The sequence below is a fragment of the Apium graveolens genome, chromosome 5 (genome assembly GCF_009905375.1).
Source record: "Apium graveolens cultivar Ventura chromosome 5, ASM990537v1, whole genome shotgun sequence".
NCBI lineage: Eukaryota > Viridiplantae > Streptophyta > Magnoliopsida > Apiales > Apiaceae > Apium > Apium graveolens.
Window position 1 is genome coordinate 263,753,282 of NC_133651.1, and position 22,966 is coordinate 263,776,247.

The 22,966-nt window shown below is 38.0% G+C and overlaps 2 non-coding genes across 2 annotated transcripts; one reads left to right on the plus strand and one right to left on the minus strand.

The window, feature by feature from the left end:
- Positions 1–12,649: 12,649 nt before the first annotated feature.
- On the plus strand, positions 12,650–12,756 carry LOC141663092 (small nucleolar RNA R71). The gene has a single exon (XR_012551177.1). It is a non-coding gene; the product is annotated as a small nucleolar RNA R71 (small nucleolar RNA).
- Positions 12,757–22,448: 9,692 nt separating this feature from the next.
- Positions 22,449–22,555, minus strand: LOC141662151 (small nucleolar RNA R71). Its single transcript, XR_012550279.1, has one exon. It is a non-coding gene; the product is annotated as a small nucleolar RNA R71 (small nucleolar RNA).
- Positions 22,556–22,966: the final 411 nt, after the last annotated feature.

The window sequence follows — 22,966 nt, forward strand, 5'->3', positions numbered from 1 at the left end:
GAGCAAATGTCTCATCATAATCAATGCCTTCTTGTTGTTAGTAACCCTTTGCAACCAGTCTAGCTTTGTTCCTTATAATAATGCCCTCACTGTCAGTTTTGTTTCTAAACACCCACTTTGTGCCAACTACAGATCTGTTCTTTGGTCTTGGCATAAAAGTCCAGACTTTATTCCTTTCGAACTCATTAAGTTCCTTCTTGCATTGTTGTGACCCAGTCAGCATCTTACAGAGCTTCTTCAACCTTCTTAGGTTCATTCCGAGTGGCTTTTCTTGTTCTTACACCACTATCAGGATTTCCAATGATTAAGTCAAGTATGTGTGACTTAGACCATTTTCTTGCAGATGGAAGTTGACTCGTAGAAGAAGAACCTTCCCCTTGATCCATGAATTCTCTATTATTTCCTTGAGTAGTACCACTATTGTTTCCTCATGCTCCCCTTGAATCAGTATCCCCATTGTTATCAGTATTTGATCCATCAGAGTTTAAGGAATATGAGTTTGATGATCTTTCTACTGATGTTTCTTGATTTGAATCACTTGAACTAGTCTCTGGATTTGTGTCATGTTGCTCCCCCTTAACATATGCTTCTCTGTCATAAGAATTTCCACTATTATGTGGAACCTCAGAGCTTCGAGTGATATCAGGATTTAATGAATCAGAGTCAGGATTTATAAGTTCATCATAAGGTACTTCATTTTCAAATCTCAACTTGACATGGTCATCTTCATCTTCTAGACCTGTTATCTTCTTGTCATCAAAAGATACATGTATAAACTCCATGACAGTTCTTGTTCTCAGATTGTAAATTCTGAAGGTTTTTGTAGACAATGGATATCCCACAAAGATTCATTCATAAGCTTTTAAGTCAAACTTGGTAAGCTACTCCGGATGAGTTTTGAGAACAAAACACTTACAACCAAATATATGAAAGTATTTCCAATTTGGCATCTTTCCTTTCACCATCTCAAATGGTGTTTTCCATGCTTGTTGATCAATGTTGCATTTTGTGTTAAGCAAGCAGTTTGCACAGCCTCATCCCAGAAGTATGTAGGCAATTTTGCTTCTTCTAGCATGGTTCTTGCAACTTCTATTAGAGTTCTATTCTTTGTGTCAACAACTCCATTTTTTTGTGGAGTTCCAAGAGCAGAAAACTCTTGTTTTATCCCCTTGAGTCTGTAAAACTCTTCCATAGAGCTATTCTTGAATTCAGTTCCATTATCACTTCTAATGATCTTCATTTTTTATGTTGACCCTTTTTCCAGCTCCCTCACATGATCAAGAAGAATGGATGATTATTCATCCTTGGTGTGTAGAAAATACACCCATGTGTATCTTGTATATTCATCAACAATCACAAGTGCATACCTCTTCTTGGCAATAGACATAACATTTACTAGACCAAAGAGATCAATATGAAGTAGATGATATGGTTCAAGAATTGAGGATTCAGTTTTACTCTTGAAAGATGTATTCCTTTTTTGGGTTTTCTGGGATGAATCACATAAGCCATCAGGAGTAAACACTGCATTGGGCAATCCTCTTACAAGATCTTTCCTCACAAGTTCATTGATATTGTTGAAGTTGAGGTGAGAAAGTCTTTTATACTTGTTCCAGCTGTCTTCCATAGATTCTCTACTCAGTAAACAAACTTCTGAATTATCAGTTCTTGTGGAGACCTTGGATTCATATAAACTACCATGTCTCACACAAGTCAATGTGATCTTGCCATCAGAGTTACTGACAATTTCACAATGCTCCTTCTAAAAGTTGACATGGTAACCTCTGTCACATATTTGACTCACACTAATCCGATTATGCTTGAGTCCCGCAACTAGAGCTACATTTTTAATGATGATATTTCCAGCTTTGATTTTGCCATATCCCAAGATTTTTCCTAAGTTGCCATCTCCACAAGAAATGCTTGGGCCATCATTCTCCTCAAATTCTGATAGCAGGGATTTATAACCAGTCATATGTCCTGAGCATCCCCTGTCCAAGACTAGAGCATTCCTCCTATTACCCTGCAATCAGTAATTTGAATTATTTAGTGTTTTAAGGACCCAGACTTGCTTGGATCCTTTGGCCTTTTTAAGTTTGTTAACATATGCAGCAGAAGACTTCATATCAGAATTTATGTTAACATTTTTTCTATCAGTATTTATACATGCAGAAACAGATTTTACTTTAACTAAAGAGGGTTTCAGTTTATAAAAATCATAATACAAACTGTGATATTCTTAACATGTATAAATAGAGTGCCAAACACTGCCACAATGAAAATAAGGATTTTGTGGTTTATACCTAGTTATTCTATTCCTAAACTCTAATTTAGAAGGAACAACTTTTATCTCTTTATTCTTCCTTCAAGAATTAGCAAGATGATTAGTGCTACCACAGTTTGAACAGGTCTTTCTAGGTGCATTAGGTGGGGTTACATAATTTCCATTCTTATTAACACCTACCTTGCCATTCCTATTTTTCCTAGACCTTTTCCTCCTGTCTTTCATGTGTAAGTCCTTCAGCTTTTGTTTAAGCTATTTCTGAGTCATTAAACCAATATTTACTAAATTTGTGTGAACTTGTTCACTTTTTTCAGTAGTTAAGTTTGATCTAGGTGCTGAGGTAGTACCTTCCTCATGGATTGATTTAACATTATTAGTACTTGGATTAAACTTAATGGTCTTTATTTGAACCTTGTTTAATTTAATCTGACTATCAGTTTTTATTGGTTCTGTTTTCTCAGTTTCTTCTGAATTTTTCTTATCAGAATTAGATCTAGCTAAATTTCCTAATCCTGTTCCCCAAAAATCATCTCTAAGATTTCCTGGGTTGCTTATCCCCAACAACCATCAGCATCAGCATTTTCCATGAGAGCATAATTTATCCCATCATTTGAGTCTGATGAATCATCCCAGTTTCTCTTCTTTGAGATCAAAGCTTATTTCTTCTCAGCTCTGGGTTTTCTGCAGTCAGCTACAAAGTGTCCAAGTCCATCACAGTTGTAACATCTCTCTTTTGACTTGTCAGGTTTTCCAGATCTAGCTTCCTTCAAATCAGTATCTCTTCTGTTGTTCCTCTTATCAGAGTTTTAGGAACTAGAACCTTTTTTGGAAAATTTTCTCCCTTTCTTGAAGTTTCTGTAGACCATCTTTTTGAAACTTTTAACCAGTAGAGCAACCATTTGATCCATATCTTCATTGTTGTTGTGATCACTATCAGTATCTGTTTCAGTATCAAGAATTGAGTTATCATCAGAATTTGATGATTCGGTATCTGACTTAGCAATCATGGTTTTCCCTTTGAAGTAGCTTTTCCTCCTAGCTTTCTTCTCTAGATTCTCTTCAACTTTGAGTGCAACTGGTCTAGCTTTTGATCCTTTCCTCTTGCTCATTTACTCCATCTCTAGTTCATGAGTTTTCAGAACTCCATAGATCTTATCTAGAGGTGTGATATCAAGTTGATAGTTATCCCGGATTGATATGACTTTAAACTCCCACTTTTCAGGAAGAGCAAGTAGGAACTTCAGGTTTGAGTCCTCCAAATCATATTCTTTGTTGACAAGGGATAAGTCATTCAGCAACTTCTGAAATCCGTCATAGATCTCAGTTAAGGACTCACTATCCCTTGAGTCAAAGTGCTCATATTCCTGAGTAAGTACTGTCCTCCTGTTCTTCTTGATAGCGGTTATACCTTGATACTTTACTTCTAAAGCATCCCATATCTCTTTTATTGTCTTACATTCAATGACTCTGTTGGACATAACACTATCAAGAGTGTTGTGCAGGATATGTCTAACCTTAGCATCCTTCATGATAGATGAGATATCTTCAGGAGTATAGTCCTTCCTGTCTTTGTCTATCATCTTCTCTGGTTCTCCTGCAAGCGAAACAACTACCTTCATTGGTTTATGAGGACCATCATAGATCCTGCTTAGGTATTCAGGATCTCTGGCTTCCAAACACATGGCCATCCTGACTTTTTAGATTGGATATTCATGTATCTTCATGATAGGCACCTTATTTGCTTCATACCTACTCATGTTGCTGTTTATTTATGATCCGGCTGGGGGTTGTGGCTTCAGATCAAGATTCTGTGCCTCTTATTTTTTGTCTGCCATTGTAGATTGATCTTCAGATATTAAAGTGTTTGTACGTTAAGAGCAAGCTCTGATACCAATTGTTAGTCCCTTTAATCAACTGTAGAGGGGGGTGAATACAGTTAATAAAATCTAATCGACAAAGCTTTAACAGAATCAACAGTTTTTATATTAACTGATAAAACTTATTACACATGTACTCTCTCGAAAGGATGAACAAATATCCTTGAGAGCTGCTAGGTTATACGAAAGATATAACAATGTCGCAATGCTTTGAGCACAACTACCAATGTATAAGGAATTCCATTCTATTAATAACAAGGAAACCTATACTATTACTTTTGACATAAAGTCCTTTACCAACTTGAGTTCCTGTTTTCTTTTCCTCTTCAAAGAGACTCTTCAAATACTGATTTCATCATCCGTTGACATCATCATCCATTGGAATCATCATCTGTTGTTAGGGCAAAAACATGCGCTAAAATTACACGCAAGTATACGCGATTGCAAGTAATATAGAATACTTTCTAGTTCGTTCCCACAGAGACTCTTTTAGTTAACTTAAGATTATGCACCTATGCAACAATTGTATGGGTATCGCTTAAACTGAAAAACTGGTTTTATTTTCTGTTTTCTTGACTTCACTTGCTGTTTTCTTTCACGCAATCGATCGAGGCTCCATCCTAACACTCTTTTAACATAGAAATAAGTAAAATCTCTTCCTTCTTCCAAACTGAAATGAAAAACATTACAAAAACACTTCAAAAACACAAATAACTTGAGTACAAAATACCAATTCAAACCTTTATGAAGCGTTCTAAGTGGATATAAATGCCACTTATCACACCCCCAAACTTGAATCGATGCTTGTCCTCAAGCATCAAACATACCCAAAAACAAGAAATAAAAATGCATGAATGTAACTAACATGAATGCAATGATCCCCTTAGAATAACTAAACCAATCAATAAGCAACATCTCAAAGAATACAATTATTCACACAAAGTTCAATTGAATCCCACAAATCTACTCACAAGCCAAAAACGTGCGTGTGTGCAATTGCTTAACAGATATACTCTCAAAACTAGATCAATGACCATAACTCACCTCTTATCAAGCCAATCACAAGGTTATAAAAAAATAAATGATAAACTCAAAATGACTGACAACACTTCATTTTTATCAGAGTTATACAAGGACTCATGCTTTTATTGATAACACATAAAAAACACAAACATGCTTATTCTATCGTGCAATGAGTGAGGTTCACAAAAGACTTATGCAATAATACCCATGTAGCGAGAGTTAGGTTAGCGGATCACATACTATAAAAGCCTTCCGTCACTAGGCACAAAGTCCCCTAGAACTTAATAACTTGAGTATTAAAGAGTTCACTCGTGATCAATTATAAATAACATACATTTTTTTTTCATTTTTTTCATTCATGATCTGAACGAGTGCGTTTCGCTCCATCTCACTCAACCCTAGACTACTCATATAAATATGAGTCGGCTACTAGCCATTTGACGCCTAGCCACAACTAGCATTGACCAATATTTTTCTCCAATTTTTAAAAATCCATGTTATTATGTCACTAAGAGAATATCATAAATTATAGACATAAATAAGTGATTAAATCTCAACAAATAAACAAGCCATGATCATGATCTAGCACTCAAGCAACCTATAAGACTTAGTGAAAATTTTCTTGTTTCTAGCATGCAAGTTGATTCATTAAGATTTAACATTCCTCTATACGACATCACTACACTCGAATCAACATCACAAATTAATCGGAAAAGCAACCTAAGGGATCATGATATAATGCCAATGCAACTATATGCAACATACTAACATGATAACAATTATGCAAAACAAAAATAAAAATAAATAACTACATGACAAATATATAAACTATATGAACTAAACTATCATGAATATGTAAACTATATGCACTCACACACAAATATTCCTTAACTATCAACCCCAAACTTAAAAATTTCACTGTCCTCAAGGAATCAAGGCATACCTACTCGGAAGAAGAAGAATCATCACCCTCTACTGGTGGAGTGTCAGGAGGCGGGTACACAGAATCCTCTCCGAAAACTGGCCACTGTATGTCACCCCCCGTGGCTCGAAAAGCTGTACCCAATGCCTGAGTAAGATCCTGCGCAAACCTGTTATGCAACTCATATATCGCATCCATCCGCCTCGTCAAACGCCTATACTGCATCGAGCCTAAACCAACACTATCCTCTGCCTCCTGCTGCGAAGAACTAGCCTCACCAATCTGATGTCTCCACACTGCTCTGCGTGCCTAAGTCGATCCACAAGCATATGTCGGATTGGCTGAGTGGCCACCCGACAAATGATCATAGGTGTACCCAAGTCCTTTTTCGTCAGCCTTTCCACCATACCACTCCTGCATGACCGCGATTGTCGAACTATCAATAGGGGCACTCGGTAACTGAAGCTGCTCGTGTGCGGGCCAATGAACACCCACCTTCACACAAAGCTTGGTCATAATCGAGGCATAAGGGATAGACCCCGTAGTTCCTCCACGCAAAAACCGCAGAATACCCTGATGAATAACAGAACCGAGATCCACATAATCTCCCTGCAAAATCCCCCATAACAACTTTGCACGATCCACAGTCACATCATGCACATGAGAAGAAGGCATGATATTCTCATAAATAAAAGCATTCCAAGCACGAGCAAACCTGTTCATGCATGAAGCGGGGAAATTGAGTTACTCGTTCGATCCCCTCTTAAATTTCCATTTTGTCTTCGGGATACACAACGTAGCCATAATCAAATCCAAATCAAAGTCCTCCCCCATCTTATTAACCCACTCCTCCTAAGTAGGATCTCTCTTAGGTTGGTTGATAACCGTGCGAATAGCCTCTGGAGTGTAGTCCACTGTCAACCCACGCACCATCGAATACCCATTCTTATCGGCTTTTGCGTTCGCATAGAACTTGTGAATGACACTCATAGGCACAGCCGTAGGTGCCTCATAAAACAAAACCCATCCCATCTCCAAGACCATCTCAAGAAGCTTACCATCCTCTCTCGAAGTAAAAAACCATCTCCTTCGCTATCTGCTTTGACAACAACCTTGTGTACTCCGCTTCAGCCTTCGGAGTAACAAATCATGGCCTCGTACCCCCAACACTCGAAGAATTGGTAGTGGCGTGATTAGTGCTGCTGCTTACTTGAGTGCGGGCTCTCTTTGGTGCCATTGGAATTGATAAAATGAGATAAGAGAGATGTGTAGAGAGATTTAGAGTTTAAGAGAATAAGAGTAAGGTGGAGAGGGATGTATGTAGGGGTATGTATATATAGAGAATTAGAATTAGATTAGGGTTATGGGATATGATTGTGGGGTTAGTGGGGATAATGGGGGTGATTTTAGGGCTAAAAATCGGGTAGAAGTAGATTATATAACTGTTGTATATATCCCCTTTCTTTTTTTAATTTTCTGTTTTCTTATATATTTTTTTCTTTTTCTGGGCACCAGCGCGGCCGTCCTGCCTGGGAGCGCGGGCGCGCTCTGTTCCTGTTGTTCCAGCGCGGCCGCCCCGCTTCTCAGCACGGGCGTGCACACCTCCTGTTGTTTCAGCGCGGCCGCCCCGCTTTTCAGCGCGGGCGCGCCGTGCTCCTGGACAAGTTGCTCTGTTTCTGATTTTTTTGTATTTTCTTCTGGTTTTTCTTCCTTGTATCTTCTTTTCTCAACTACTAATTGATAACAAGCTTGGGTTGCCTCCCAAGAAGCGCTTTGTTTACGTCTCTAGCTTGACGTAGAATTTTGAGAACAAGTTGACAATAAAATGGCACTAACCACCTCACAGTTTTCCGTATCTTTATAGTAATGCTTCAAACGCTTCCCATTCACCTTGAATGCTTGGCCTGGATCATTCTAAAAAATCTCCACCGCTCCATGTGGAAACACAGTTTTGACAACATACGGCCCTGGCCATCTTGACTTCAATTTTCCAGGAAAAAGACGAAGACGAGAGTTGAACAAAAGAAATTGTTGCCCCGGCCCAAATGATTTGAGCACTAGACCCCTATCGTGCCACCTCTTGACTTTTTCCTTGTACATTTTGTTGTTTCCATACGCTTGAAGTCGAAACTCATCAAGTTCATTCAACTGAAACATCCTTTTTCTTACCAGCTGCATTTATATCAAGGTTTAGTTTCTTCAAAGCCCAATATGCCTTGTGCTCTAGCTCCATGGGCAAATGACATCCTTTACCATAAACCAATTGAAACGACGACATGCCTAGCGAAGTCTTGAAGGCTGCTCGATAAGCCCAAACAACTTCATCCAGCTTTAAAGACCAATCCTTTCTTGATGGACATACAACTTTCTCTAGAATATGCTTGATCTCTCTGTTAAACACCTCATCTTGACCATTAGTCTGAGGATGGTAGGCTGTAGCAATGCGATGATTCACATTATACCTCTGCATCATAGCAGTGAACTTGTGATTACAGAAATATGATCCCTCGTCACTGATTATGACTCTTGGATTTCTAAATCTTGTGAATATCTGCTTGTGAAGAAAATTGAGCATTACCTTCGCATCATTTATCGACAAAGCTTTACCTTCCACCCATTTTGACACATAATCGACCACCAACAAGATATACTGATTATTGCAGGATGAGACAAATGGCCCCATGAAATCAATTCCCCAAACATCGAACACCTCAACCTCAAGAAGCACATTGAGAGGCATCTCATCCTTCTTTGACATATTACCAACACCCTGGCAATGAACACACTTCAAAACGAACTAATTCGCATCCTTAAATAATGTAGGCCGGAAAAATCCTGCTTGAAGGATACGAGTTGCTGTCTTTTCTCCACCATAGTGGCCTCCATAAATAGTTGAATGGCAGTCTCGCAAGATAACATCCGTCTCGATGTACGGAATACATCTCCTGATGACTTGATTAGCTCCTTGCTGAAAGAAAAATGGCTCATCCCGCATGTACCACTTCACCTCATGAAGAAACTTCTTCCTTTGTGAAGAAGTCAAGTATGGAGGCATAATGTTGCTGACAAGGTAGTTCACAATGTCTGTGAACCACGGTTCTTCTTCTTGCACCCCAAACAACTACTCATCGGGAAAAGACTCATTTATCAATGTCTTGTCCTTTGAAGCTGTACTTGGATCTTCTAACCGAGAGAGATTATCTGCAACTTGATTCTCAGTACCTTTTCTATCCTTGATCTCCAGTTCAAACTTTTGTAGTAAAAGAACCCATCTAATTAATCTAGGTTTCGAGTCCTTCTTCGAGACGAGATAGCGAATAACAGTATGATCAATGAAAACTGTCACCTTCGTCCCAAGCAAATAAGATTAAAACTTCTTAAAATTGTAGACAATGGCTAAGAGTTCCTTCTCAGTAGTAGTGTAGTTCAGTTGAGCACCATTGAGAGTCTTACTAGCATAATAGACCACATGAAATATATTGTTCTTCCTTTGCCCAAAAACCGCTCCAACTGCATAGTCACTTGCATCGCACATCATTTCAAAATGCTCATTTCAATCAGGTGCAGTTAAGACAGATGTCGTGATCAAGCTCTTCTTTAAGCTCTCAAAAGCATCTACAGATTCATCATCAAACTTGAAAGGTGCATCTTTCTCTAATAGATTGCACAATGGTTTAGAGATTTTAGAGAAATCCTTGATGAACCGCCGATAAAAACCCGCATGACCAAGAAAACTGTGGATTCCCTTAACAGAAATTGGTGGAGGAAGGTTTTCAATGACCCCCACCTTGGATTTGTCCACCTCGAGACCTTGTGCCCAAGAATGATGCCCTGTTGCACCATAAAGTGACATTTTTCCCAGTTGTCAACCAGATTGGTCTCAATACACCTTTTAGAACTGTGCCAAGATTTTACAAGCACTCGTCGAAAGAATCCCCAAACACAGAAAAATCGTCCATGAACACCTCCACATTCTGACCAATCATGTCAGAGAAGATGGCCATCATGCATCTCTGAAATGTGGCAGGTGCACCACATAACCCAAAAGAAAATCTTCTGAAGGCAAAAGTACCAAACTGACAAGTGAAGGTAGTCTTTACCTGATCTTTTGGAGTGATACAGATCTAATTATAGCCCGAATAGCCATCTACAAGACAGTAGTACTCATGCCCAGCCAACCTGTCAAGCATTTGATCAATAAAAGGAAGAGGGAAGTGATCTTTCCTCATGGCTTTGTTCAGCTTCCCGTAATCCATGCAAACTCTCCACCCCGTGACTGTTCGAGTAGGAATGAGCTCATTCTTATCATTAGCAACCACGGTGATGCCTCCTTTCTTTGGCATACACTGAACCGGGCTCACCCAGGAACTATCAGAAATAGGATAAATGATCCCCGTGTCTAGCCACTTGAGAATTTCCTTCTTCACAACCTCCTTCATGATCGAATTTAGCCTTCTCTGTTGCTCGACAATCGGCTTACTTCCTTCCTCTAGCAGAATTTTATGCATGCAATACGAAGGGATGATTCCCTTGATATCTGCTATAGTCCATCCAATTGCCGATTTGAACTCTCTCAGAATTCTCAGGAGCTTTTCCTCATCACTACTCGAAAGGTCAAATGCAATTATAACAGGAAAAGTAGATGCATAACCTAAAAACGCATACCTCAAGTGTTCAGGCAAAGGTTTAAGCTCGAGTGTAGGAGCTTCCTCAATAGATGGCTTGAGACACCCCTCAGCATTTTTGAGTTCTGACAATCCAAGAGATTCAAAAGGAATATCCAGCATTCGCTTCCAAGGAGAAGCATTCAAATACTGCAACTGCTCATCTCCATCATCATCTTCACTATCTGAATTCCCCATCAATGTTTTCTCTAAGGCATCACACCTTAGCATTTGATCAAGTTCTGAAGTAACCATAGCATCAACCATTTCCACTTTTAAGCACTCCTCTTTATCAATAGGGAATTTCATGGCATTGAAAACATTAAATGTGACATCCTGATCCAGTACTCGCATAGCGAGCTTACCCTTCTACACGTCAATTAAGGTTCGGCCAGTAGCTAAGAATGGTCTTCCCAAGATTATGGGAATCTTTTTATCCTCCTCGAAGTAAAGAATTACAAAGTCAGCAGGAAAGATGAGTTTGTCCACCTTGACCAAGACATCATCCACAATGCGTCGTGGATAAGTAATAGAATGATCGGTCAATTACAAGGACATAGATGTAGGCTTTGGATCAGGTAAACCCAACTTCTTGAAGATAGACAAAGGCATCAGATTGATGCTAGCTCCCAAATCACATAAACACTTGTCAAACGACAAGTTTCCGATGGTGCAAGGAATAGTGAAGCTTCCAAGATCTTTAAACTTGGGAGGCAATTTCTGTTGCAGCACAGCACTGCATTACTCCTTAAGAGCGATGGTCTCTAAGTCATCGAGATTCACTTTCTGAGAGAGAATACCTTTCATAAACTTTGCATAGCTAGACATATGTTCAAGAGCTTCAGCAAAAGGTATGTTGATATGAAGTTTCTTGAACACCTCTAAAAACTTAGCAAATTGCTTATCCAACTTTTGCTTCTGCAGCCTCTTAGAAAAAAGAGGTGGAGGATAGACCTGTTTCTCCCCTTTATTACCCTCAGGAGGAGTTTGTTCCAAAGTTTTCTTCCTTGATTCCACTTCTGCTTCCTTCTGCACATCTTCTTCAGCCACAACTTCAGATTCAGGAACTTGAGATTTTTTAGGGCTTGCAACCTTCCCAGACCTCAATGTAATTGCCTTGACCTGCTCTTTTGCTTCCCCCATGCCGGGAACTTCTATGTCACTAGGGAGTGTACCAGGTTAATGATTCAACAAAGCATTGGCAATCTGCCCAATTTGATTCTCCAAGGTCTTAATAGAATCCGCTTGGCTTTTGCACATGAGCCTCAATTCCTCCAATTCAAAATTTTCATTAGATTGACTTATACTTCCATGCGGTAGTTGTTAGAGTTGTAGTTGTTGTTCTGGTACATATTACAGTTGTTAAAAACCAGGAGGGTTGAATTTCTTTGTCGCATACTGCTGATAAGGCTGTTGCACCGCATTCTTATTGTTGCTCCAACTGAAGTTAGGATGATTGCGGTTGTTGGGCTGATAAGTGGCTGGAACTAGTTGCTGTGACCTCTGAAAGTTGTTCACAAATTGAGCTGATTCACTAAAAATAGCACACTGCTCAGTTTCATGCACACCTGCACAAAGCTCACAGACACTTGTCATCTGATTAACTCCATAATTAGCCAAAGAATCCACCTTCATTGTTAAAGTCTTAAGCTGAGCAGCTATTGCAGTAGCTGCATTCATCTCCAGAATTCTTGCTACCTTTCCTTGAGGTAGTCTTAGAGTTAGGATCTGGTATTCATTAGTAGCCATCAGTTCAATCAACTCATAAGCTTCATCGTAGCTCTTAGCCCATAAGGCTCCACCTGATGCTGCATCGAGCATGGGTCTTGATTGTGCTCACAAACCATTATAAAAGCAGTTGATAATCATCTAGTAAGGCATGCCATGATGAGGACACTTCCTAAGCATTTCCTTGTAGCGCTCCCAAGCCTCACACAAAGATTCTCCCGATTGCCGCAAAAATTGAGTAAGAGCGTTCCTGATTGCAACTGTCTTTGCCATAGGGAAGAATTTAGTAAGAAACTTCTGAGCAAGATCTTCCCAAGTAGTGATAGAACCTGCTGGTAGAGAATGCAACTAGCACTTAGCTTTATCCCTCAGAGAGAATGGAAAACGCCTCAGCTTAACAGCATCTTCAGAAATATTATTGAATTTGAAAGTGTCACAGATCTCGATGAAATCTCTAATGTGCATGTTAGGATCTTCCGTTGGATAATCCCCAAACTAGACTGAATTCTGCACCATATAAATCGTGATAGCCTTAATTTCAAAAGTATTAGCTGTGATGACTGATATGATAATGGTAGACTGAATGTCATTAATCTTCTGTTGAGAATAATCCATCAAAGCTTTTGGATTTGCTGATGGTTCTCCCATTGCAATAATCACTTCTTCTTCAACTTTCTCAACTTCTACAAAAGCTTCTTCAACTACTTCAACTTCTTCCTCCGCTTTATCCAGTGTTCTCTTGCGAGATCAAGAACATGTTAGCATAAATGCTCTCTAGAGTACCTAAAACACAAATAAGCAAACAAGTAAGTAAAATATCTGAGTCAGTGAACTTTAACGACCACTAATGTCAAGCACATAAACTAAAAATTAACACTGAGTCCCCGACAGCGGCGCCAAAAACTTGTTAGGACGAAAACACGCGCTAAAATTACACGCAAGTATACGCGATCGCAAGTAATATAGAATACTTTCTAGTTCGTTCCCACAGAGACTCTTTAGGTAACTTAAGATTATGCACCTATGCAACAATTGTATGGTTATCTCTTAATGCTAATAAAATAATAATTTGAGATGTTTATAACTAAGATTAAACTAACATGCAATTAACCAAGATATTAAAAGTGATTGAAATAACTATATGAGACAAACATAGGATTCTAACTTCATAAAATACTTCATTCAAAGTCATTGTTCTTAACCTTAGCATGCAATGACGATGACAACTAATTTTGTTAGGTCCCAATGTGTTTGTAGAAGGGGGGGTTGAATACAAACAACACCGAATAATCGAATTAAATGCGGAATAAAAAATGTAAAACAAAATTCAAGTTAAATAAAAATATTATTAAACTTGAAAGGTGTTACAACAACTGTATCGATTACAAGGTATTAATCTCAAATCAATTATCACAAATCTAGAATAAATTCGACATGAACTTTTTCTATTTTTGCAATAATTAGAATCAAATGCTAAACGCGATTTGAGATTAAGTTCTAGGGATTTTGATCCGCTAGATTGTTAAACAAGAACAAGAGAATGATTTCTAGTTGATTGGATTTAACTTTACAAGCTAGAAATTTGATCTTTGAATTAGCAGATAAGATGAAATATTTGGCTGCTTTTTCTCTCTGTATGTTCTTGACTTCTTTTCTCTGGATGTATATTCTTGATCTGCTGCTTGTCTGCTTCTTTTTAATCAACAGAATAGAATTGAACTGGCAAGACAATCCTAAGCTCAGCAAGACAATCGGTAGGACAATGGATTGAACTAGCAAGACAATCTGAATGAACTAGCATGACAATCAGAATGAACTAGCAAGACAATCCTCCTCCTAGTGTAACTTTCGGTGAGACTATTGAAAATGGCCTAGCATGACAATCGGTATGACAATCCTGATTGTCATGCTAGTTCATTTTCAATTGTCTTGCTGATTTAATGCAGATTTTAATCCAATTAAAATTTTGAAAATTCCTAAAATTAATTCTGAATTAATTAATCAATTAATTTAATTAATCAATAAATTAATCCTTGCAGATATAATATATTTACTTAATTAAATTATATGACTTAATTAATTAATAGAGAATTAATACTAACCCTGAGCAGCATCCATTCTTCTGAATATCTTCTGAAAATCACTGAGAATTATGAATCAATTCCGCCACTTCAACGTTGACACTCGATGTACTGTCTGGTTCATGAGTGACTAACTTCCGTGACGTTTCTTCATGTCTTGACTTTGACGCTTTGATTTTCTTCAGATTAAATCCTTGTAATTAATGATACTCTAACGAGATCTCTGTCACTTGATTAAATCCACGATCTTGATTTATATCACTGAGGCATGATCAACTTCTTGAACTTCTTCCAGTGAATTAACTCCTCAAGTCTGTAGATGAACCTTGTTCTGAATCCTTTGACAGATATTACTTTGCGAGATCTCTCTGACGGTCGATCCACTATTTACTTATTACATTCTTATTTGAGTTGAGTTGAATCCTCGAATATACAAATAGGCTATGACATATGACTTACAATCTCCCCCTATTTGTTTGTTAGACAATAACACACAAATACCTAGAGGATAACTCAACTAACAAATAAGAAAAAGATATAAACATACATGCAAAGTAAATAGCAGAAAAGTTCTGGATGAGATTTAACATTTTCCAGATTCCAAGTAGATGTTCCTCTAGACTGAACATATCTTCAAGTAGTTCCATCTTCATTTGTACAACCACATTTCCTGTTGAGACGCCCATATCTCTTGCTTCTCCCCCTATGAGAATCAACTGATTAAAGAAGATCACCTTCGTTTTACCACCTCTCCCGTACAATAGGATCCGCAGATAAAAACCAATGGTACTCCCCTAACAGCTTCTTCCCTTACTAGGAAATCACCTTGTGTTTACCACCTCTCCCGTACAATAGGATCCGTAGTTACAAACAACAATGGTGTGGTGTAGTGTACATTTTTAGGATCTTTTTCTTCCTCCCTGCTATTTCTCCCCCTTAGTTGAGGAATCCTCCAAACTATTACTTAAGCTTTTATCTCCCCCTTAAAGAAGGAATGTATGCCGTCGTCTGAAGGAGTTCTCATATTTCACTTGGTTGGAAAAGAAATAACAAGTAGTTTCTCTTTCTTCCTCACTGTGAGTGTGTGATTGTGTTTTAGTGTACCTCACATGTGTTTCACTCTTCTCTCCACTCGTGTTTACACTCATTCTCACAAGTGTATCACTCTTCTCTCATAGCTCCATAATCCAGCTGTACCTGCAAGGAAAATCACCTTAGCCATCCTTAAGGAGGTCACAGGTGGTGCAATGGGAGTTCACAAATCCCCATCCTTGTTAAACTCGTCAGATGAATCTGAGTCATAATCTACAAGTTGCTAGTTTCCCTTTTAGGGTTCCAGATTTGAATTCTGGGAAGGTAAACAATGATCCAAAGAATTTAGCATAAAGATCAAAGTTCCCTTCTAATGCCTGTGAAGACATTTCCTTGTAACTCATCAGGTAATATCTGAATCATTGTCAACAAGTTGCCGATCTGCACCTAAGTCAGATCCACTATCCGCAGATGCATCCAGGGGATTTAAGCCTGGGGAGGTAGACACTGACCACTGACATATGGCTTTTAGATCAATATCCTCTCCTAACACCTGTAAAGGCAATTGGTCCATTAACGAACCTTGAACAATCGAATCTGACCTTAAAATGGTCGAAACTCTTGTTTCCGTCAACTCATCCTTTGTGTGTGTAACCTCTCCTTGTGCATCAAGAATTGATTATGTTTGAAGTGGTGACACTACATCGGATACCTTGGCCGACAGGCAAAATTCAATAGACGCACCCTGTTGAGAGAATGAATCTAGTAACTGTTTTTGTGCCTTTTCAGCCATTACATCTTTTTGAGAAGATGTATGGGGGCTAGCAGTTGTCTCGGTTTAAATACTACTCATCTATGTAGGAGACAGAGCTACTGGGTTGACTACAGAACCTTCCTTATGTGGTGCACTAGGCACTATCTCCCTCACGCTCATTCATACTACATTTAGTGGTAAGAGAGTGTTGGTTGGTTCTGTTTTTGTGTTTGTCTTTACAGTCTGGGATAGACGTTATGGGTTTTCAACCTCATGACTGTTAATGAAAGAAAGTCATTGGAGACTGAACCTGTAACACAGAATATATGGTGATAGAGAGAAAATGATTTACAATAGTGATTTCAAAAGATTTTACACGAAATAAGAAATCACTAATGTAGAAAGAAGTTTGATTTTTTTTTTCAATATGAATGAGTTTTTGATAAAACATTGATCACTTAGGGTAAAGTCTAAGTAATTCTCATTCATGTCAAAAGCTTACAAATATCTGCAACATAATGTTAACAACATATCATTGACCGATACTTGTCAAGTACTTTAGATACTAATTGTTATGTTGCATAAACAATATACCACTGCACATATAACACAATATGATTGTGCCTAGTGATAAGAGAGTTATAAATATGACGACTCTACTTATTCATATAAAATTGTAACTGCAGTTAGAGTGCCATACCATGTCCTTGACGATTGCTTGAGCAGTATACTAGTTCATACCAACCTGAAGTGAGATTGTGAAGAAGAAATTGCATAGTCCAATAGATCTGCAGCTGCAAAGTCCATGAACTGTGGTGCATTGACTTCCTCTTTTGACTTACCAACCAGGAGTACACTTGTACACATCTTACTAGAGTACAATTCCAAGTGTAATGTGCAGCAGGTGTCTGATATGTCGTAATATTCTCAAGTCTCGTCACTGGTGCTATATGTTAGATACTGCTTCCTGATAATAACCTAGCACAATATACAAAATTACAATGATAACATTCCCAGCTTGCAAACAGCCATATCCCTCAGATAAACCTTTGCTGTTATCTCCAAAGGTAACCATGGGGCCAGCTTTCTCAACCACATTTGATAGCAGGGCTCTATCTCCGGTCATATGTCTTGATGATCCACTGTCAAGAATCCACACTACCGGTTATACTTGTTTAATGCCCTGCACTACAAATGGATTAGACCTTCTTCGGAACCCAAACTTGGTTGGGTCCGGCATACTTGTAGAACTGTCCTTTGTCAGGCAAAACAACATTTTTAATTTTAATTGCCTCAACTTTCTCAATGACTGAACATTTGACCTTGTAAACAGCGTTAACAAATTTCTGTTTAAGCTTAGGCACAAATGTCTCCTTTCTAGCCTTAGAAGGACTAGCAGTCTTAGACCTATCATGCTTCTTGTTATTCACATGCTGACGAGGAGTAGTCTTATCATTAGACACATGCTTACCATTAAAATAAGCATACATCATATTAAAAGCACAAGACATACAATTAGCAACACCACATGCTTTATGAGAGTGATTAACAGCAGGTAATTTATGCATGGTAGACATGGCATTATTGTTATCCAACTCATGTGTGTCTGAGTTAGTCTCAGTTGCTTTCACAACTTTGACTGGAACTTTCGACTCACTTGACTTGGAAACAATCTTCTCATAAGCATGATCCTCAGCACATATTTCTTCTTGAATAACAGAAGAGGTCGCATCAAATGGTTCAGCAATTGATGCTTTATAGAGGGGTTCATCAACACCCTTAAGCACATGTGGTACTTCCCTCCCTTTAGCACAGACATGAGGAGGGGAGTTTATGCCTAATTCTCCAATAGCAGCATTGTAATCATAACCTATTCCAGATGTTTGATTAACAGCTTGCTTACTGTAGAACTCTTTAGCCTTCGAACAAGAATTGAAGTAGGCTCTAACCTTAGTCTCAAGACCGGTGATCTTGTCTTTGAGAATAGTTTCGAGTTTTCTATAACAGTCAACTCTATTCTCTAGAAAAGATACCTGTTCTTTTAATTTGTCTTGATTAATGTGCACAAGTCTTAATTCATTGACCTCTTTCTCAAGGTCTGTGATCTGTAAACTTAACAGTTCATTATCACGACGTGCACAATCTAAGTTACCTCTTAGATGATAAACCATTTCAGCATCAGAAAGTTTTACCTCTATTCTTGACGATGAAGCTTTTCCATCAATAGCCATAAGAGCAAGATTTCCTTCATCTTCATCTTCACTGTCAGTATCATCCCAGCTTCTTCCCTTTGCCAGATAAGCCCTTTCAGAGTTCTTTCTTACTTGCTTTGGCTTCCTACATTCTGTGGCAAAGTGTCCCAACTCATTGCAGTTATAGCATCTAATGGTGCTTCGATCAACCATCCCTGTTTTGTACCCACCACTGCTGGTGTTAGAGGATGAAGATCCACCTTTCTGGAATTTGTTGTAGTTGGACTTGTACTTAAGCTTGGGATTCCTCCTGAATCTGACATGGGAGAATCTCTTGACAATTTGGGCCATTGATTCATCTTCCAATTGCTCCAGCTCTTCCAAGGAATAAAAATCATCACTTGATTGATTTGTAGTAGGAGGATCATATTCTGCTACTAACTCATTTTCCTCACCCTTGGAAAACTGTACCATTCTTTCTAACTGTTGAGATTGTTGTTGTTGTTGACCTTCAGCTACAAGTGCATTAGATGTGCTGACCATTCTATCCTTCCCGTAGACTTCCTTCTGTTGAATCTGCTCCAACTCATAAGTTTTTAACACTCCATAGAGCCTGTCCAAAGAAATCTCACTCAGATCTCTAGCTTCTCTAATGGCAGTGATTCTATGTTCAAGATGAGCTGGCAGTGTTAAAAGGAACTTTTTGTTGACCTCCCTGATTGAATAATACTTTCCATTGATGTTCAGGTTGTTGATCAACGCATTGTACCTCTCAAACACTTCAGTAATTCCTTCTCCTGGATTTGATTTGAAATGTTCATATTCAGAGGTTAGGATTTCCAACTTGTTCTCCCTAACTTCCTCTGTGCCTTCATTAATCACCTCAATAGTTTCCCACATGTGTTTGGAATTTTTACAGTTCATCACATGTCTGTTCATCAAGGGATCAAGGGAATCAATTAATATTAATTGAAGGCTGGCATCCAAGGAGGCTTCTTCCTTCTCAGCAGGAGTAAAATCTTCAGGCTCTTTTGGATAGGTTCTAGCTTCAGTAGTCACCACACCATCTATTATTACCTCCGGTTCAATAACCATCGGAGTTTTTATACCCTTCTTTAACAAGTTTGAATATTTGGGATTTGCAACTTGTAAAAATAATAGCATCTTCTTCTTCCACATGATATAATTCTCTTTATCAAATTGTGGAATTTTAACGGTTCCAACTTTATGTGAAGTCATTATGAATTTTTGAATAAATAAAAATTCAAGGAGTTGAAAAATCACAAAAGTCTAGGATCTTGATTTGTTCGTTAATCAGAAGGCTCTGATACCAATTGTTAGGTCCCAATGTGTTTGTAGAAGGGGGGTTGAATACAAACAGCACCGAATAATCGAATTAAATGCGGAATAAAAAATGTGAAACAAAATTCAAGTTAAATAAAAATATTATTAAACTTGAAAGGTGTTACAACAACTGTATCGATTACAAGGTATTAATCTCAAATCAATTATCACAAATCTAGAATAAATTCGACATGAACTTTTTCTATTTTTGCAATAATTAGAATCAAATGCTAAACGCGATTTGAGATTAAGTTCTAGGGATTTTGATCCGCTAGATTGTTAAACAAGAACAAGAGAATGATTTCTAGTTGATTGGATTTAACTTTACAAGCTAGAAATTTGATCTTTGAATTAGCAGATAAGATGAAATATTTGGCTGCTTTTTCTCTCTGTATGTTCTTGACTTCTTTTCTCTGGATGTATATTCTTGATCTGCTGCTTGTCTGCTTCTTTTTAATCAACAGAATAGAATTGAACTGGCAAGACAATCCTAAGCTCAGCAAGACAATCGGTAGGACAATGGATTGAACTAGCAAGACAATCTGAATGAACTAGCATGACAATCAGAATGAACTAGCAAGACAATCCTCCTCCTAGTGTAACTTTCGGTGAGACTATTGAAAATGGCCTAGCATGACAATCGGTATGACAATCCTGATTGTCATGCTAGTTCATTTTCAATTGTCTTGCTGATTTAATGCAGATTTTAATCCAATTAAAATTCTGAAAATTCCTAAAATTAATTCTGAATTAATTAATCAATTAATTTAATTAATCAATAAATTAATCCTTGCAGATATAATTTATTTACTTAATTAAATTATATGACTTAATTAATTAATAGAGAATTAATACTAACCCTGAGCAGCATCCATTCTTCTGAATATCTTCTGAAAATCACTGAGAATTATGAATCAATTCCGCCACTTCAACGTTGACACTCGATGTACTGTCTGGTTCATGAGTGACTAACTTCCGTGACGTTTCTTCATGTCTTGACTTTGACGCTTTGATTTTCTTCAGATTAAATCCTTGTAATTAATGATACTCTAACGAGATCTCTGTCACTTGATTAAATCCACGATCTTGATTTATATCACTGAGGCATGATCAACTTCTTGAACTTCTTCCAGTGAATTAACTCCTCAAGTCTGTAGATGAACCTTGTTCTGAATCCTTTGACAGATATTACTTTGCGAGATCTCTCTGACGGTCGATCCACTATTTACTTATTACATTCTTATTTGAGTTGAGTTGAATCCTCGAATATACAAATAGGCTATGACATATGACTTACAAATTTGATAACACGAAACTAGTAAACGCCAAATGTCGTGCTAGCATAGGTTCATGTATAATTGGTATGCATGATTCGTAAGTAATTTTAACCATCTTACTTGCCCTATGTAATTACGATAGATAACTTGTGCATTAAACCTTTGTGTTGTCAAATTCTATAGAAATATAGGGTCTCAACATAATTGGTGTCTATTCAGCTTCTATCTCTTTTGTGGATGTCTGGTAGTAGGTTATTCATACAACGACAGTTGGCGTTTACTAGTTTCGTGTTATCTGATTAGTTATCATCACCATTGCATGCTAAGATTAAGAACAATGACTTTGAATGAAGTATTTAATGAAGTTAAAATCCAATGTTTGTCTCATATAGTTATTTCAATCACTTTTAATATCTTAGTTAATTACATGTTAGTTTAATCTTAGTTATAAACATCTCAAATGGTTATTGTCTTAGCATTGAGTGATAGCCATACCATTGTTTTACATGTGCATAATCTTAAGTTAACTAAAAGAGTCTCTGTAGGAACGAACTAGAAAGTATTATATATTACTTGTGATCACGTATACTTGCGTGTAATTTTAGCACGTGTTTTCACCCTAATAAGTTTTTGGCGCCGCTTCCGGGGACTCAGTGTTAATTTTTAGTTTATGTGCTTGACATTAGTGGTCGTTAAAGTTCACTGACTCGGATATTTTACTTACTTGTTTACTTGTTTGTGTTTTAGGTACTCTAGAGAGCGTTATGCTAACGTGTTCTCGATCTCACAAGAAAACACTGGATAAAGCGGAGGAAGAAGTTGAAGTGGTTAAAGAAGGTTTTGCAAAAGTTGAGAAAGTTGAAGAAGAAGTGATTATTGCAATAGGAGAACCACTAGCAAATCTGAAAGCTTTGATGGATTATTCTCAACCGAAGATTAATGACATTCAGTCTAGCATTATCAGACTAGCCATCGCGGCTAATACTTTTGAAATTAAGGCTAGCATGATTTAGATGGTGCAGAATCCAGTCCAGTTTGAGGGTTCTCCAACGGAAGATCCCAACATGCACGTTAGGAATTTCATCGAGATTTGCGACACTTTCAAATTCAAGAATATTTTTGAAGATGTTGTTAAGCTAAGGTTTTCCCATTCTCTTTGAGGGATAAAGCTAAGTGTTGGTTGCATTCTCTACCAGCAGTTTCTATCACTAATAGGGAAGATCTTGCTTAGAAGTTTCTTACTACATTCTTCCTTATGGCAAAAATAGCTGCAATCAGGAACGCTCTTACTCAATTTGCGCAACAATCGGGAGAATCTTTGTGTGAGGCTTGGGAGTGCTAGAAGGAAATGGTTAGGAAGTGTCATCATCATGGCATGCCTGATTGGATGATTATCAACTGATTTTATAATGGTTTGGGAGCATAATCAAGACCCATGCTCGATGCAGCATCAGGTGGAGCCTTATGGGCTAAGAGCTATGATGAAGCTTATGAGTTGATTGAACTAATGGCTGCTAATGAATACCGGAACCCAACTCAGAGACTACCTCAAGGAAAGCTAGCAGGAATTTTGGAGGTGGATGCATCTACTGCTATAGCTGCTCAGCTTGAGGCTTTAACGATAAAGGTCGATTCTTTGGCTAATTATGGAGTTAATCATATCACAAGTGTTTGTGAGCTTTGTGCGGGTGTGCATGAAACTGAGTAGTGTGTTATTTCTAGTGAATCAGCTCAATTTGTGAGCAACTTTCAGAGGTCAAAACAACCAGTTCCAGCCACTTATCATCC